Below are 17,799 nucleotides of genomic sequence, written 5' to 3' on the forward strand. Positions count from 1 at the left end.
CAATTCCATGGAAGCTACAACGCGAAGATCGGAGTTGACCCGATCCCACGCTGTGAGCAACAGAGGACAAAGCAAGAGCCTAAAATGACTAAATCAAAAGCAAGATAGTCGAGGGTTCGTCAAAATTCAACTCAGAGGCCAAACGGCACAGATAAAGAAAGAGAAAACTTTGCGAGCAAAGTAAGGGAAAGCCATAACAAGCAAAAGAAGGCCATGCGGTGGCGGAGGACTGCCTTCGTCACCCGTTTCTTTTCGAGTCGGTGGGGTTATGGTACATGGGATGCGCCATCTCGGTCAGCGTGCGGCGATGACGGCGATACTTCGACGCGCTTCCTGCCATGGGGAAGCGTGGCTTGGAGGCGGTTGGCCGCGCTGGCGACGCCTCGGCTCGATTATCGAGGCGCCGGGCGATGTGCAGCGGAGCTCGAGCGAGTGCGGGGTGGGATGTACGCGGCCTGCGAGGAAGTTGTTTTAGCGAGGGACTCCTCTGACATGCCCGCCGCGCCCCCTCTGATGTGCTTTCTGCTCGAACGACGGAGAAGAGCGAGGCGAAGCGGATGGCCAGGGTGGAAGGAGGCTGGAGCCTTCGACGTGCATGGCGGAAAGCAGCAGCCCACGGGCTGTCTGTGGACGCCGGATGGACGCCTATCTGGACAGAGCCTTCTTTGAGGAGGCTGGTTCTCTCGCAGAGGTGAAGGTGAAAGCTGGGCATGAGCGCGGGCTACAAGCTAGGGCGACTTGGCGAAGACCGGCAGGGAGGTGGAGAATGCAGCTTCAGCTCTTGCACGCATGGAGGAGGAGGCAAGCAAGGCGATAGCGTTAGCCAAGCAGCAGGCAGAGGGGGGGAAGGAAGAAGGCGAGGGATCCCAACGTGCGGGCGGCAGGCGCGCAAAAGATCAAAGCTAAGATTCGGCCTCGGTTGCAGACCTGCTGAAGTTTTTGGGAGTCAATGGCCTTGTTCGAGTTCTTTCCTTCTTGTCGCTCCGTTGAAGCCCCTCTTTTTTTTTTGTAATTTTGTTAATTGAGTGCGTGTCGGATTAGGCACCACAACTAAAACTACAAACTTGTGTAAAACTTTGGCCCGTTATGGGCCTCCTTGGGCTTGTCTATGGTTTGCCACCTACTTTGCTGGCCAAAGTTTTCTCTTCTTTATCTGTGGCCCGTTGGCCTCTGAGATTGAATTTTGACGAAGCCCTCGACTATTCGTTTGTGCGTTTGATTTCGTCATTTTAGGCTCTTGGCTTTGTCGCTCTGTTGCTCACGAGCGTGGGATCAGGCGTCACTGCCGATCTTTTCGCGTTGTAGCGTTCCAGTGGAATTGAGAGGGCAGTACTTGCTTGCAGTGGGAGAACAGAATCGCTTGTGCCCGTTGCGCGCTATTGCGAGGAATTTCACTTTCAACTCGGCCTCTTGGCGAGGTTGTTGGCCTGGGGGGATGCGACAGACAGGTCGTCGGCGCCGAATGTGACAATTGATTGGTGGTAGGGAGTCACGCGCCGGCCTGGGTAAGACTTAACCCATAGCAGTCAGTCCTAAAGCGAAGTGCTAGAATGCTGGAATAGGTCAAATAGTTAGGGACGGTAGGAGTGGGGTGACTACTGGGGACAGAAGTTGATAGGGCACGTCCGTAGTGGTTGGTGCCAGATGTGGTGACTTAGGACTGTGCTACTCCCTAAAGGGTAAAGGCGGCCAATCATGGCAGGGTGATCATTCAACTTGATGAGGGTGTTGTCGGCGGATTGAGCGCTAATGGGGAGCCTACCATGTCTTCGAAGAGGCATGTGGTAAGTAGAGGTGTGTAGAGTGGTTGTAATGTTAAGGTGACAGGAGATGTCCGTGGATTGGAACGACTTTAGTGGATCGCGGCGCATCTCATTGGAGAAGATAGTGCGATATTGCAATGTGTTTTGGTTGCGGTGGAAAAAAATTGTGAACGACTTGAGTGGATTCCGCCATCGTCATTGGAAGAAGAGATAAAGGCTGAAGGTTGAGTGCTTTGCTGTGTGTCGTGATGTGAACGACTTGAGTTGGGATCGACGCCATCTGCATTGGGAAGAAGATAGGAAATTGGAACGTGTGTTTGTCGTGATGTGACACGACTTGAGTGGGATCGGCGGCGGCATTCAATTGAGAAGATAAGGCGAATTGAGGTGTGTGTTTGTCGTGATGTGAACGACTTGAGTGGCATCCGGCCATCTCCATTGGAGAAGATGAGTTCGAATTGAGTTCCAACAGAGGTCTTTCGCGCAGAGTGGGTAAAGTAGGAAGAGTTTAAGGGGCCTCGTGTACCAGTTGGAGGGGTGTGAGGGCTATGTTTAGGAAATCCTTGCACTCGTGGGAGTTGGTGAAGGGAGAAGCTAGGGGTAGTAAGCTTCTTTGCAGATAGGCTTGCGCGACGATTGGATGTGGTGGGCATCATGATCTTAGTCGCGGACATTCGAGTTGTGAGACGTAGGCGATTAGGCGCGGGCGTTCGACTGTTAGACTGGTGCTCTATCCGACGGGAACGGGTCCTGTCCGCGCATTTGGAGCGTGGGAAATTTGCCGGCCTTCTTCTTGGAAAGGTGAGGAATGGATTCGGTCGACGTGACAGGAGAGCATGAGCTCTCCCTCTTTGAAGGCTGCGGCGGCTTGACTATTCTTGTCGAAGCTCTGGCCATCGCGAGCTTGGTAAAACTCAATGTGCTGCTGGAGCTTCCTGTGCGCTTGTCATGCGCATGCTTCGAGAATGCAGGGTGGGCGAGGTCGAAGTTGGTGGATTCTCGGCTCGGTCGTGGCGGATGCGCCGTGGTTGCTAGGGCTGACAGCAGGAGGATGGGAATCTGAGAGTCTGTCTAATGGGGTGAATGCGTCGACAGCGCTTCACAGGGCCGGGTATGACGCACGCGAGGTGAAGGCGTGGTGGGGCCGGAGTGGTGGTGGGCGAACGACCGGTCGGGTAGCGATAGCGCCCGAGTAGGGAGGCTCTCAGAGCGTAGTTTGTCGGTTGCCAGTCCGTTGGCTTAGTGAAGTAGGGCTTGGTCAGGGATTCTTGATGGATCGGTTTTGGTGAGCTTGCGCCTGGGGACCGTTCGCGTGGAAGGTGACGTGGGGTTTGTGAGGGAAGCCCGGTGGGGGAGAGAGCGGGAGTTCTGTAAGGTTGCCGGGAACTGTGTCCGCGAGCGAGTCGGAGAGGGCCTGGTGAAGGGCCATGGGCTAACGAATTGCGGTGCCATTGTCATGAATGATACGTCGGGGTGTACCCGTATCGCGTAGAGTGACGATGGTGGGCTTGATGAATTTGATCACGTCGCTAGTCTTGACTTCTCTTAAGGGGATGGCTTTTCTGCGCCATTTAGGAGAAATAGTCGGGTGATCGGAGGTATGAAGCGATGGCCTTTTCGCGTGATGGTGGGGATATTGGCCCAACTATGTCCATACCCCCATGCCGTCCGACAGGGCCAGACGCTGCTCTCGGGTAGCGATGACTCGCGGTGCAGGGGCGGGTCCTGTTGGTCGGCTTTCCGGAGATGGAGTGTATGTGTTGGCTGTGGATTTGGCATTACGTAAGCCATCGTCTTTGCATAACGCGAATACGTCAGTAACCATCGCCAGGCCCAGGAAAGTAGCGCCATCCTCCTGTAAGCGATCCAAAGTTTGGGTCCGGCTTGCAATGAGCTCCGCACACCGCGGCGTCATGCTGCTTTCGCTTGTACGGCTTCTTGCGGCCTCCGCTTTGAAAGTAGCCATGCGAGCAGCACAGACGTCGGTAGTGAGCCTGCGATAGCAATGTTTTAGTGGTTGAATCGTAGTAGCAGACCGTGCAGGCACGTGGCGTCAGATCCGAACTCTGCGTTCCTTCGAATCCTCAGGCAACATGCGTATAGGACATAATCGATGATGCGGGAGACGCCAGGTCTTCCTGATCTGGCTGATGATCCGAGGCTTGCATGAAGTGGACGTTTCGCCTCTCTGGCGATGTCTCTGCGGTCGAAAGAGTTTTCTGGTCTGGCGACTGCTGATCTTTTGGGTCGTCCCCAAAGGCTGCAGCGCAAAATTGGTGTGCAGGATGCGAGGGCATCGCGCATGGTGTTCCTTGAACAGGGGGCACCGTGCTGCAATGCGAAGCTCTGCGATGACTCGCACTAGTCTTTGTAGACTGGGCCGCTTTGCTGGAGTGGGGAAGGCGAGTGTTGGCCTTACCTTGGTTTTGAATTGATGGTTTTAACAAACAATTTAGTTACTAAATATTGTTTGTCTAGTATTTGTGTTTTTGTATTTATTAGTAGCACAAACAACATAGTTGCGAGATGGATGGAATAGAGCTTCTAACGATGAATATCCAATGGAGGTTGGGCGGAATGTCGGTGAAGCCTTGCCTATTTCAAAGTTCAGATCCAAAGTCCAAGCTTCATCCGCGCGAGATACCAAGTCAAGCTATTGAAGATCAAGATCATTGCGCTCGTAATTTAGTTTAGGAATTTATTATTATGTGTGTTAGTACTTTAAAGCTCAATCATATACACCATACCACGTTTTGGTTATTTGTAGTATAATATAGTTATACTATATATATACATATATGTTTTTGAGTTGATAGTTTTCAAGTTTTACTAATGAACAAATGAATAGAATCTGGAAAAATACTATTTTGTTTTCATGTTTATATGCCTATATAGTGAATTTCACCTTTAACAATGCTTATATTTAATGAAATCATAATTTGAGTGTTTTGAATATATTGCATAGAATATGCAATTTTATGAAAGTATTTATATTTCTAGGTTATAGACTTCATAACAACATATTTATCCTCTTTTTTCAAGTCTATAGCAATCATATTCATAAAGTTTCAAAACATGTTGTTTAAGCTCAAAAATATCAAAATATACAATTTTCAGGTTTCTATGTTTTGTCAACTAAGTTTGGTAAAATGATGATATTTTCATTTGGGAAGTCCTTTTTTGATAACCAGTTACTGTACGCATGTTTATTATCATTGTTTACAAATCATTCCCCAAGAGTTATTACATTTTTCTTGATTTTATTTGATTATTTGTTAACAGCGTTTTAAAATTCAGAATAAATAATTTTTCAGACCTGTCATGATCTGTTTTCGGTCAGACCGCCCGCACCGCGTCGACCAACACTAAGGTCATAAGCTTCTCTGAGCGACAGAAAGTTGTTCGGTCGGACCGGCCGGTCGACCCGCAGTTGAAAATTTTTCGCGTCGACCGAACAGATTTTTCGGTCGACCGACGAGTGCATTTTTCTGGCTTCCAACGGCTTAGGTTTTTTGACCGTTGCGTTGGTGGCTGTTTTGTCTTTTTGGCTTGGGGTTTTGGCTGAATTGTGAGAGGTATTAAATACCCATTTGCTGTCTTTTCTCGGTATCCAAGTATGTTTTTAAAGAAGTTTTTAAAAAGCAAGGGTTTTAAAAAGAGTTTAAGCTGGGTTGTAATGCGCGTTTAGTTTAGCTGTTTTAGTTTCACAAGTGGAGGAACATGCTTGCTTTTGGGCTTCAATCTCTCATCTCTCCATCTTAGGTTATTCAGAAGAAGAATCTTCTACAACTCTAATTTCTTAGCTATTTATGTATATTGGTTTGTATAATTTCTATTATGCTAGATTTAATTGAGTTTAGCTTTTGGGATTTATGGAATGCTCATTGTTTACAACACACCACGACCACTTGAGCTTATTGTATTTGCCGATACATAGTATATTAGCGGTTGTGAGAGATTGTAATATTGCAGTTGTGCTTATTATTGTGTTTCTCATCATATTGTAGAGAAAAATTTTATGATTTGTTACATTGTGGAGTGCTTGTAAGGTTTTCGGTGAGCTAGAAAACCGAGAGTGTGTTGTGAAGTTTCGGGTGAACTAGAAAACGGCGGATTTGCTGATGGGAGATGACGTTGTTTCGTGAGCGTTGTGAAAACGCACATTGTGAGGTTGTAAACGTTATCTCGGTGAGCGTAAAAACCCGGTTGTGATAGTGGATTTCTCCCGGGAGTGGGAGCGGAGACGTAGGACGGAAGTCCGAACTCCGTGTATCATTTGATTGTGTTTGAGTGTGGCTTTGGCGTTATTTATTTTTGGCATTTCATCTTATATCACCCATTGGTGGCATTGCTATTGTATTTCATCCACTATCTTGTTTTAGATTGTTTACCCTTTGTTAGTTTATATATCCTTACATTATATTTTTATACCCCCCCCCCCCCCCCAACCCCCCCCCCCCCCCTATATGGATATATAGTCTTCCGTTGTTATTTTGCTTATCCTAGCTAATATGATTAATTGTTGTATTTCAACACTTGCTAGCGCATAAACTTATTATCATTAACGTGTTTATTGGCATTTAATCGGGATTAGATTAGCATAAGACGCCTAATCACCGGCCTGCCTCTAGGGTCTAACAATTGGTATCGAGAGCTATGGTGGGCTCTTATGATTTAAGGGTCTAATCGCCTTTGAGTTAAAAGATTCCAAGTTGAGTCTTTTTGTGCTAAGTCTGTATTGTTGATGTGCATTTGTATCCTTGGGCTTGCATATTTTTACAAATTATGATATGATGATGCAATCTTGTTTAGGCCCTATGATTCGTAGTTGTTGCCGGCTCCTTAGATTACGACGCAATTTCCCTATGCTCAATGGTGTGTTAGATTTAAAACTATTTGTTAGATCAAAACATTTGATTTATGGAAATTATGATGATGCTTATATTGTGCCCATTTGGAGAAAAGTCCAAGCGTGGAAAAATTATCATCGAATGTTTACCATGGTTGTCGACTCCCCCACGGGCGGTTCAGCGGACATTAAGCCAGGGCGCAGGCCCGTCACACGCTTGCACGAACTCTCTACTCCATACCCGGCCGTAGAGCCCGTAAAGACGCCACAAGTGACCCCGTCCTGAGAAGGGGTCAAATCCCAGTTCATCGTCCGAGGAATGGCGAAGGACCGCAGCTCGACGATCGAAAACCCTCTCGACATGCTGGGAGGTAATAATGAGCCCCCTCTACCGTGCGGAACCACCGGCTCTCTTTGAGCAACAGGGCGGAAGGGTCGGCCATAGCGTCGCCGAACAAAAATTGAGGCTTCGGCAGCTCTGCCCTGTCCTCATCTGTCAGCGCCGCGTTGGTCGTCAACTCGCGTAATGTCAAGTGATGACCATCCGTGACTCTCTGTACCAGACCATGCGGCTTATCAGCGGTGAATACGGGCACTGGAGCTAAAGAAGGAAATCGAGAAGGTGTCGTATAACTCGTAGCCCCGGCGTGGCCAATGGCCACACCCTCCGGGAAAGCCTCATCAGAAAAGGTCGCTGCAACAAGAAATGAAAAGTCAATCGAGACAAAATCCGCAGCAGGGGTAAAATCGCCCATCGAACAGAGGAGGGCGAAATCGCCTATCGAAAGGGGGAACCCATTTCGAACAAGGTCTATCCGTACAGACTATACTCCCCTCTAATGAGAAAGGGCCGAACTCGCCTTGTGAAAAGGGACAGTACCCATCCTCTAAAGGCAAAATAGGGCAGACTTTGCCCCAAATCGGGGAAATGAGTAACACTCATCTCCCTAAAATCCGACGCCTAAGACTTTACAAGGAATCATCCAACGGACCCATCAACATACCTGGGCGCGACTCCAGAGCACCGGCAGGCATGCCGGCGGAGAGACGGTCGGAGTAACGTCCGGGGCATGCACCCCTCACCTTGCACCTCTTAGATTTCGGGGCCATTGTAGGATGAAGCGGGAATTCTTTCCTTGGAGGTTCCTTTCAAGATTTGAGGGCACGGTAACTCCCAATGGAGGAAAATGGCTGATTTAGAAGGGCGGAGTTATCCACGTGGCCACGATTGCCCTCGAAAGGCGAAAACCCTAACGGACAGGTGACGTGGCCACGATCAAATTCGACGGCCCAGATCACCTTCGGTATATCGAAGGAACCGGCGTTGGCGGTTGCATCCGACGGTTGAGTTCGAAAACCACGGCCACGATGCATCGCGGGGCGAAACGCACGAAGATCGTGTTGTTAAGTCACGATCGCCACGACCTGATGAGACCACGCCGCCTTAGCTGGGAAGCACAAAGCCCTATCGGCAGACACGAGGATCATCTCCCGTCGGATCTGGGCCCACCTCAAAAAGGAAGGGTCTCGCCTGCATATACTTGGCCCGACCCCACGAGTCACGCGAAACTTGGCTCCCAAAGACTAATTTCGCCTTGACGATTCACTCGCCACTAAAGGGAGAGTTACAAACGAAGCCAATAGAATGACCTTGCTTAAACGGTTAAAACCCACGCCTCAGACGGCTAAGGGTTAGAGCAGAAATCTTAGCATTAAGCCTAAGAGAAACTGTTCAACAACTTATCATACTCAGGGGAATAGTATGGCTAGCCCGATTCAAACGGTAATCGATAAAGGCACATCAAACCCGTTGATAACTGAGGATTTGCTAAAAATCCTAGAAGAAATCGAGTGCGCTTACTTCACCGAAAATTTCTTCATTCAAAGTATTCCAGACCACACACGAACCGGTTTAGGTCTGAAAACTTTGAAGGGGGTCTTGTAGACGGTAAAAAATACCTCTATAGGCTTACGGGAAATTCGCCTACGAGGAGAGCTCGCACGCTCAACTCTCTGGCATGGGCCTAAGTCGCGTAGACGTCAGATATGCTCGATTCTAGGTTCGCCTGATGGTCGGCTCGCCAGCACGAGTGGAGATCGATCAGGATGGCGGAAGTTCGCCCTTCACCCAACTCGCCTGTGTTGAAGGGTCCGTGTTCATACCTGACCCCACCGGAGGTGCCGGGGTAAGGGGGAGAGGACTTGGCTTTAGTGAAGGTTGGGCAGCAACTTCTTTCATTCTGGTCTTAGGCGTTGGATTCGCCTTTAGCATCCATACTTGCTTGAGCTTTGGCGGAGTCTTGACCACCTCTTCTTTCTGCATCTGCTCTACTTTCTTCAAGAGAGCTCGAGCATGCGCAAGCAATGCGCGACGCTTCTTGATTCGCTCCTCGAGGGTTGAGCGATTCCTTGTGACACGAGGCAAGCTGGCTAGACTCACTCGAGTACTGTACACCTACTTCACCGCCTCTCCTGACCGGAAAGGAGAAAGCGTCGTGCTCAAAGCACGCCGGGCGGTCACGCACAGTACTGGTGATCGGACAGACACTTCATCGATCTGCGAACTCATAAATGCGGTTCATTAATGCTGGTCAAATCCACTAAGATAGCAGTCGTTCGTTGCCTCATATACAAGAATGGGCCTTCCCATCATAGGTGACAGGACATAAAGCACAATCCCTGGAATGACCATTCATGGTATCGAGGAGCAGCTAGACGTCTCTGAAGAAGATGTGGTCACATCCCACAATTCAAGGAGGAGTCAAGCTGTCCTTCTTCCATTTAAAAGCCCCTTCCAGCACACTGGAGGAGAGGTCGAAAACTTAGAGAAAAGAGTTGAGACCAAGCTGTTAGCAGATCCTTACATTACAGCACCCCCGCCTAGTTCCGAGCTCCGATCGCCGACGAACTAAGCAGACACGAACTCTATTAACCCGAGCTTCTACTGCGTACTGAAGCTCCCCAGCAACCTCATTCGAACGGTCCAAGGGAAGCAGACTCGACACGAGCATCGAGCGAAGCATCCTGTAGCCACCTAAAGTCCCCACACAAAACAAAGAGGCTTTTCCCTCTGCTTCTGTTGTAATCATTTGATTTGTTAGTTTGTAATAAGCCTTCTTATTAATACAAACGAACACTCCCCGTTCTCGGGAAATCAAATATTCACCCTACAATAACCTTATGGGTAGTGGGATCCCACAGGCGATACCCCTTTACTCCATCAGCATACCCCAAGAATATGCATTTTCTGGATTTTGAATCCAGCTTTGTAATTTCTTTGGCATTGTACATTACGTACACTGGACTTCCAAATATATGGAGGTTGGAATAATCAGCTGGCTTGCCAGTCCACATCTCCATCAGCGTCTTCAATTGTATTGCAGTTGATGGAGATCGATTCACCACATAACAGGCGGTTTTTACTGCTTCCGTCCAAAAGACTTTTTCCAGATTTGCAGTTTCCAACATAGCTCTTGTTCTTTCCAACAGAGTTTTGTTCATCTGCTCCGCCACTCCATTTTGTTGAGGAGTATAAGCCGTACTAGATTGTCTTTTGATGCCTTCATGCTTGCAGAATGCTAGGAATTCAATGTCTGTGTATTCTCCTCCATTATCTAACCTCAAGCACTTGATCTTATTTTCAGATTCAAGCTCGACCCACGCTTTGTAGGTTTTAAAGACCGAGAACACATCTGCCTTCTTCTTGATAGGATACACCCAACATCTCCTGGAGTAATCATCAATAAAGGACACAAAGTACTTTGCTCCTCCTAAGGATGTAACTGGTGCTTGCCATACATCAGAATGAACCAGTTCCAGAATAGCCTTGCTTCTAGAACTCGATGTGTTGAACTTTAGTCGATGATGCTTACTAGTAACACAATGCTCGCAGAATGGAAGAGCTACCAAATTAAGTCCAGAAAGTAGTTTATGATCGGAGAGAATCTTCAAGCCTCGTTCTGACATGTGGCCTAGTTTACGATGTCACATCATGGTTTGTTCTTCTCCACGGCTGGTTGATGCCACACATGAATCAGCTTCTTGCATGGTTTCTCCCTTGAGCATGTACAGATTTGCAGCTATCTTTTCTCCTTTTATCACCACAAGCGCCCCTCTAACAATCTTCATGATCCCGTTTGCTATATGGGTCTTGCATCCGAGCTTATCTAATTGTCCTAAAGATAATAGATTCTTTTTTAGGCCCTTCACATGTCGCACATCTTGAATAGTGCGTATTATACCATCAAACATTTTGATTTTGATAGTACCAATACCATAAATCTCCAAGGCATGATCATTCCCCATGAATACAGATCCTCCTGAGATAGGTTCATATTTGTGAAACCATTCTCTCCGAGAGGTCATGTGCCAAGAGGCTGCTGAATCTAGAAGCCAGACATCAGTAAACTTCTTTCTGCCTTCATCAACAGTGGTTGCTCCACTGAATAGAATTTCACCATCAGCTGACATGCTGACAATGCATCCTTGAGATGTTGATGGTTCTGAAGTCTTTTTATCTCCACTCTTCTTGTTGTGCCAACACTCCGATTTGACGTGCCCTCTTTTGCCACAATTGTAGTATTTGATATTCTTCTTACTTCGTGATTTCGATCTACCATGGGCATGACTCCCACTGGAGCCATGTTCTGTTGATCTTCCTCTCGTCACCGACAAGGCCTCCGCTTGCTGCGAACTTGATTGCATGTCTTCCTTGTTCTTGCGCCGATTTTCTTCCTCCAGAACAGCGGCCGCAACATCATCGAAAACTAGATAGTCTGTGAGGATGTTGTTTGTCAAGTTGATGATGAGTTGATCATACGAGTCAGGTAGACTCTGAAGTAGAAGTTCTGCACGTTCATTCGCACCAACTGTATACCCCAACGTTGTGAGTTGGGAGAACAGTGTGTTTAGGGTGTTGATGTGGTCGGTTATCGATGTAGATTCCGCCATCCTAAGAGAGTAAAGTCTCCTTTTTAAGAAGATTTTATTATACATGGATTTCGCCTCATATAGCTTTGTTAGAGTATCTCAGATCTCCTTTGCTATCTTCTTCTCCTCTATGCTTGACAGCACCCCGTCTGCTAATGCCAGATCGAGATTTGTAATAGTATTTTCGTCCATCTCGTTCCACTTCTTATCATCTGTGATGTCATCCGGTCTTGCACTGATGGCCGCCAAACAATTATCTTTTCTCAAGATAGCCTTTATCTTCAACTTCCATAGTGAGAAATTACTCCCGTCGAATTTCTCGATCTTGAACTTTGCCGCCATTGGTTCTACCACGAACAGTAACTTCTTACTATTTCACGTAAATAGTAACTGTATTTATGAACAGTAACTGTATTCGTGAATAGTACCATACTTGTGAATAGTATCGTATTTGTGAACAGTACCGTGCTCGTGAATAGTACCCGTCACCTTCAAAGGGTAATTGATATATAACCTAACTTATTTTCTGATATGGAGGATCCACCTTTGGTGGCAGTCACAGAGCATACAATAAGTAGATATATACAAGCACCCTAAGTTGGCTCTGATACCACTTGATGGGACAAACCCGGGGCCCAATAGAGTAGGGTCGTAGCAATAGTAGAGCAAAAGTAGAGATAAAAAGTTAGACACACAGATTTACGTGGTTCGGCACTTGATTGCCTACGTCCACGGGAAAGGATAGAAGAATCCACTATGAGGAGAAAAACTCTGGAGTTACAAACTCTCTCTCTTTACAAGGAGAAACTCTCTCTATTTTTTCTCTCTCACTCTTCTATATAAAAAGTTGTTTCTGGGATGAGATTTCCTTAAGGATTTGGAGCCTATTTATAGGATTTTGAAAAACACTATGCACAACAAAATATTAATATTTTATAATGCTGTGGGACCCGCAAAATTTGTTTTATTTTCAAATGTCAAAGAACCAGTTGGTGATTTTTTCGGTCGTGGGGCCCACGCGCTCCTTTTTCAACCATTGCGGTTGTGAGCTTTTGGCGCTGTGGCTTCATTAGGCGCCTGACAAAAACCACATCCAAAATCTACTTCGTGAACTGCTTGGCAGCTATTCAGCAACCGTTAATAGGACATGAAGTCACTGTAAAATCGTTTCCTTTGTTATTGAGACACACACCACTATCCTTGTAGAAAAAAAAAGTAGATGCCATTCTCCTGAGATGCGGTCTATTGAGCAAGATATCCTACATTCAGACTTTGAGTGATGAGCATGGGGCGTTAACATGAGGTTGAAGATATGTCTCCACAAATTATGTCAGAGCGCTTAAGAACCTTTTCCGGGCTTGTCACCGGAAATGAAGGCTACTTACCAGAGTTTGAACAGTTGCGAGTGCGTAAATTGCGTAATGAAGCATGCAATCATGTTTCTAGGGCTCTTTCAGGAGCATACGAGCTTCTCTATGGAGTAATCACCGATCCTCAGGATGATTACCCTGATCCAAAGTCATTGGTGCGGCATTCACCAGATCAGATTAGAACCATATTGGAGATTTAAAGGCCCGCTTCAGCATTCTTGATGTGTTGTTCATCTGTAGGCCGAACTGATTTATAGTACAACTTTCTTGGAACATCAGAACTCTTTCATCAGAGATATTTTGATTTAGCTTTCGTGTGCATCGGTTGTTACCGGTTTCAGGCTGTGTAAGCTCATTGGGATGTTCTTTGGAAGGCCCGAATATTTGGTGATAAGAATACCTTAATTGCAGATGAATATGAATATTTAAGGTGATGTATGCGGGTACCTGGGTATATGATTGTATAATTTGGTGAATAAGTGGAGGTTTAAGAATGAATATTGCACTATTCTCAACTAGTTCCAATTTGAGGGAATGTAGTCTTGTACCTCTGAGTTATGAGCGTATTGGCTATTCTATTGCGGTCTGCAGATCCCTTGATGTTCGTTGCCCCATGAGAACGTACTGGGTTTATTTATGAAATGAACTTCGGAATCCTCTGTACCTTCATCCAAAAGTTCATTTAAGAATGCCCAAAAGTTCATCCAAGTTTTGAGCCCATGTACCTCTATTGCATGATCCAGTGCATAGCTGTAGTTTATTATCTCATGGATGATTAATTTTATTCGTGAACACAATAAATATGATGAGCAGAATCTATCAAGAGTATAGCTAGTTGTAAGTAACTTTTATGATAAATAAATAAATAATAAGGGCTTTCGCCCAATGCTCTCAATTGGAACGTACTAAGCCGAGAACCGTGTAAGTAAAAGTATATAGCCCCCCGCGTCAAAACACGTACTGTGTTAATGATGCAGGTGTCTTCGGCTAACAAGAATACTCGGTTTTGTGTCATTGTGAATAACTGAACTGTAGCTAAGGAGCCTATATCCAGTTTGTGACTTGCATTAATTTGGAATTATTCTTGTATTAAGCGCCAAAGTAACTAATTAAGCTCACACAAATACATTGGACATGCGTCTAGCATTTCATTTTGGTGCTTCATACGTTCTCTATGCAAGAAAACGTAGCAGTAGTAAATGAACGAATGCGGGCTTGTTTTCATTTCTTGACACTGAGGTCTTTTAACATGTTTTTCATGCAAAGAAATCACAAAATGATGAATGACATTATTCAATTTAACCACTCAATGTGAGCGTCACTCCGACATGATTAATGCTTGCGATTAACAAGGGGAAAAAGAAAGAAAAACCCCAAATGTGGGAGAAGACCAATATACTAATATGCTAAGATGTTGAGGAAAAACAAAAGAACTATATTTTTATTCCAGTTTTTCTATCGAGTGCCCTTGGGCATCCGATAAGAAAGAGCTTTGCTACAGGGACCCAAAATATGGGACCAATAGGGGGGACAAGTGAGGTGTCCCCCTCCTATTGGATAATAAGTTGGCCATCATTAATGATGGTCAACTCATTATCCAATAGGAATGGGGACATCTCACTTGTCCCCCCTATTGGTCTCATATTTTGGGTCCTTGAGGAATTTTTCGATAAGAAAAACAAATGTCATTAATTATCTCTCTTTCCAAAGTACTAATTAATGTAGTAATTAACTATTCCCCTACTAATTAACTATTCCTCTTCAATGAAATAACTCCCCACCGATTGATGTGCCGCTCAAAAAATATATATAATGACGTCATCTTAATGGAAAATATGCTTGAGGAATGCTCTAACTCCCATACTCTTTGATGCCTCATGACGCCATCTTAATAGAAAATATGTTTGAGGAATTTGAAATCAATCTTTATGAAGAAAAACACTCAAGATATGACGATAGAGAATACCCCAGAACTCATAAATCCTACAACTACAATGAGTCTTTTCTCCATCCCAAAATACCCTATGATGTTGGCTTTGTGTGTTTTTATAATATTGTACCATGAAATCATTTGCACAATACACAATCACAATGTACTGAGTTGCCCTCTCAAACTCCTCTTGAAACTTTTTAAAGGAAAATGGTGTCAATACACTATGAGCTTGAACTTCCAATTGGGACAAACTTTTCAAACAAGATCTTCTATGTGTGTTCAACATAGTGCTGTGTGTTTGCTTTTGCACAATATCTTCAATAGCAAGATCAACCTATAAGCAAATTATAAAATAAATAACAAATTTGAAAAACAAGGATATGCAAACTAAATAATTTATAAAGAATGAATTTGAAATAATTATTTGTTTTACGAATTGGCTCAAACATGTACATGGACCTATGAACCGCTTGATAAAAGCATTGATACTTTCTGATCTTCCAATTGTTGTCATTCCTCTTAAGAAATAATCACGAAGATAAGCAGGTACCCAAAAGTGCCTCATCTCGTACAAGCCTTGCACATGTTTGTTCATATGCATTCCATACTTCTCCATCACTTGATGCCATTGTTGTTCAAACTCAATAGGAGTCTCCAACTTATATAATTTATAAAAATCAGTACACCAACTTGAATATTGATTTCGTAAAAGTCCGATAAACCAACTACTAAATTTGGAGGTAATGTGCCATATACAAAAAGCATGCTTGGTTAAAGGCATCTCAATTGATATAACTTCGGCCATCCACGGGTCTTGATCAGTCAATATTGTCTTGGGAGTTCTTTGCATCAATGATATAAAAGTCTGAAAATAATTTTTTGTTAAAATAAAACAATAGTAAAATATATAATGCTAAAAAGAGACAATGACTCAACAATATAAAATAATGCATTAAGTTACCTTCATCAACCATGAAAAGGCATTCCTCGTCTCATTCCAAAGAAGAGCGCAACCAAATAGAAGAGTGTTCCCATGATTATCGATACCCACAAAAATACCAAAAGGCATGTCATATGAATTCACCCTATAAGTTGTGTCAAATGCAATGGACATCTCTAAATCTTTGATACCAATCAAAACATGGTGTCGGTGACCAGAAAATATGCTCCAATCTTTGGTCCTCATCAAGTGTGTAATGGTACTGAAAAACAGGATTCTCTTCTTTTACCATGTAACAATAATGTAAAAGCTCCATCGCATCATTATCAACATTATTCCTAGTGACCCTACTTAAAAAGTTATGAACATCTTTAGACATAAATGAAAGATATTCATGTTTAACATTTTTCTCAAGCTCCATCACACGCATAATTTGTCTAACCGAAAGACGTCCTCCTTCTCTTAGTAAAAGTATTCTCTCCTTATCTTCTTCGGTGATGGTGCGATAAGATGGGAGAAAGCGTACTTCCTCGGGTGACAATAACTCGTGATTGTGGTTAGCTACGAACTCCGTCACATGCCATTCTTGAGAAAATATATCAAAAAGCCTTTTTAAAGTAATACACATGCGAGCCTTACACTCACTTTTTATTGAAATTTTATCTTGTTGCTTTGATGGGTCTATTATTTTCAATGAGGGTTTCCCTGCACATGAGCAAAAAAAATTGTTAGACCCTAAAGGGGGGTGATTAGGGTCTTATGCTAATCTAATCCGATTAAATACCAATTAAAATTAATTAATAAATATATTCTTGCAAGATAGATATACAAAGAGTTATGTGCAAGAATATGCAATATACACAAGGTGATATATCCTAGTAAAGAGGTATACTATATGATAGAGATGTATGCAAGGACATATAAACTAACACAAGGATAAACAATCTAAACAAGATAGTGGATGATATAGAAATAAGGAATGCACAATGGCGATATAAGATATGAACATAAATATGAATGAACGCCAAAGCACACTCAAACAAGCAATATGATCACGGAGTTTGGACCTTCCGTCCTACGTCTCCGCTCCCCACTCCCGGGAAGAAATCCACTATCACAACCGGGTTTTCTACGTTCACCCGAATAACGTTTACACCTCACAGTGTCGGTTTTCAACGCTCACCGATCAACGTTCACACTCACCCTCACAATGTCGGTTTTCAACGTTCACCGATCAACGTCACTCCTCACACTCGGTTTTCTAGTTCACCGAAAACTTCTTAACACACTCGGTTTTCTAGCTCACCGAAAACCTTCCACCCGCGGGTGGGACTCATGGTCAGCAGCTCTCCATGGGGGAGTGTATCTCTCCAGGCTATTGCCCGTTGTTGGTCAGGAGTTCGAATCCTCGTAGCCGCATTCACCTGGTTTCCCTTGGTTTAAGGGTGGGGACGGAAACCCGGGGTTTTATTGGTCACCAAATCCAGCTCAGCCCGTTGTATGCTCACCAGTTCGCGTCCCAGTGGTCCCCACGCTGCTCGCCCGCGCTCTGCCCGTGGGGATGAGCCCCTGGTATTAAGGGTAGCTCCTTGTAGATGTGAAGGGAACAAGGGGAATCGAACCAGGGCCGCTAGCGGGGCTCTGAAAGAGTTAAACTGAGCTGGGGTGACCAAGTTTCCCTTGTCATCAAAAAAAAAAAAAGATGGAGAGATGGAGATTGAAGCCCAAACAAGAAGATGATCTCCTCCACTTGTGAAAACTTCTTCACAAACAAAACAAACCATTAAACACACTTTAAACCCTTGTTTAAAACTTGTTTTAAAAACTTCTTCTTCACAAACAAAACAAACCATTAAACACACTTTAAACCCTTGTTTAAAACTTGTTTTAAAAACTTCTTGGATTGGTTGAAAAAGAACAGCAATAGGGTATTTATACCCACTCTAAATCTCAGTCAAAAACCCCAAGCCAAAAGACAAAAACAGCCCCAGCAAACAGCTCAGGAAATAGCCGTT

General features: G+C 44.7%; 2 pseudogenes; one reads left to right on the forward strand and one right to left on the reverse strand.

Moving 5' to 3' along the window:
* LOC109838981 overlaps positions 1-13,111 on the forward strand; it is a 37,864-nt pseudogene extending 24,753 nt beyond the window's left edge.
* Positions 14,735-17,799, reverse strand: part of LOC109838982 — a 5,668-nt pseudogene continuing 2,603 nt past the window's right edge.

This window comes from Asparagus officinalis, chromosome 4 (assembly GCF_001876935.1).
Source record: "Asparagus officinalis chromosome 4, Aspof.V1, whole genome shotgun sequence".
In the NCBI taxonomy this organism is placed as follows: domain Eukaryota; kingdom Viridiplantae; phylum Streptophyta; class Magnoliopsida; order Asparagales; family Asparagaceae; genus Asparagus; species Asparagus officinalis.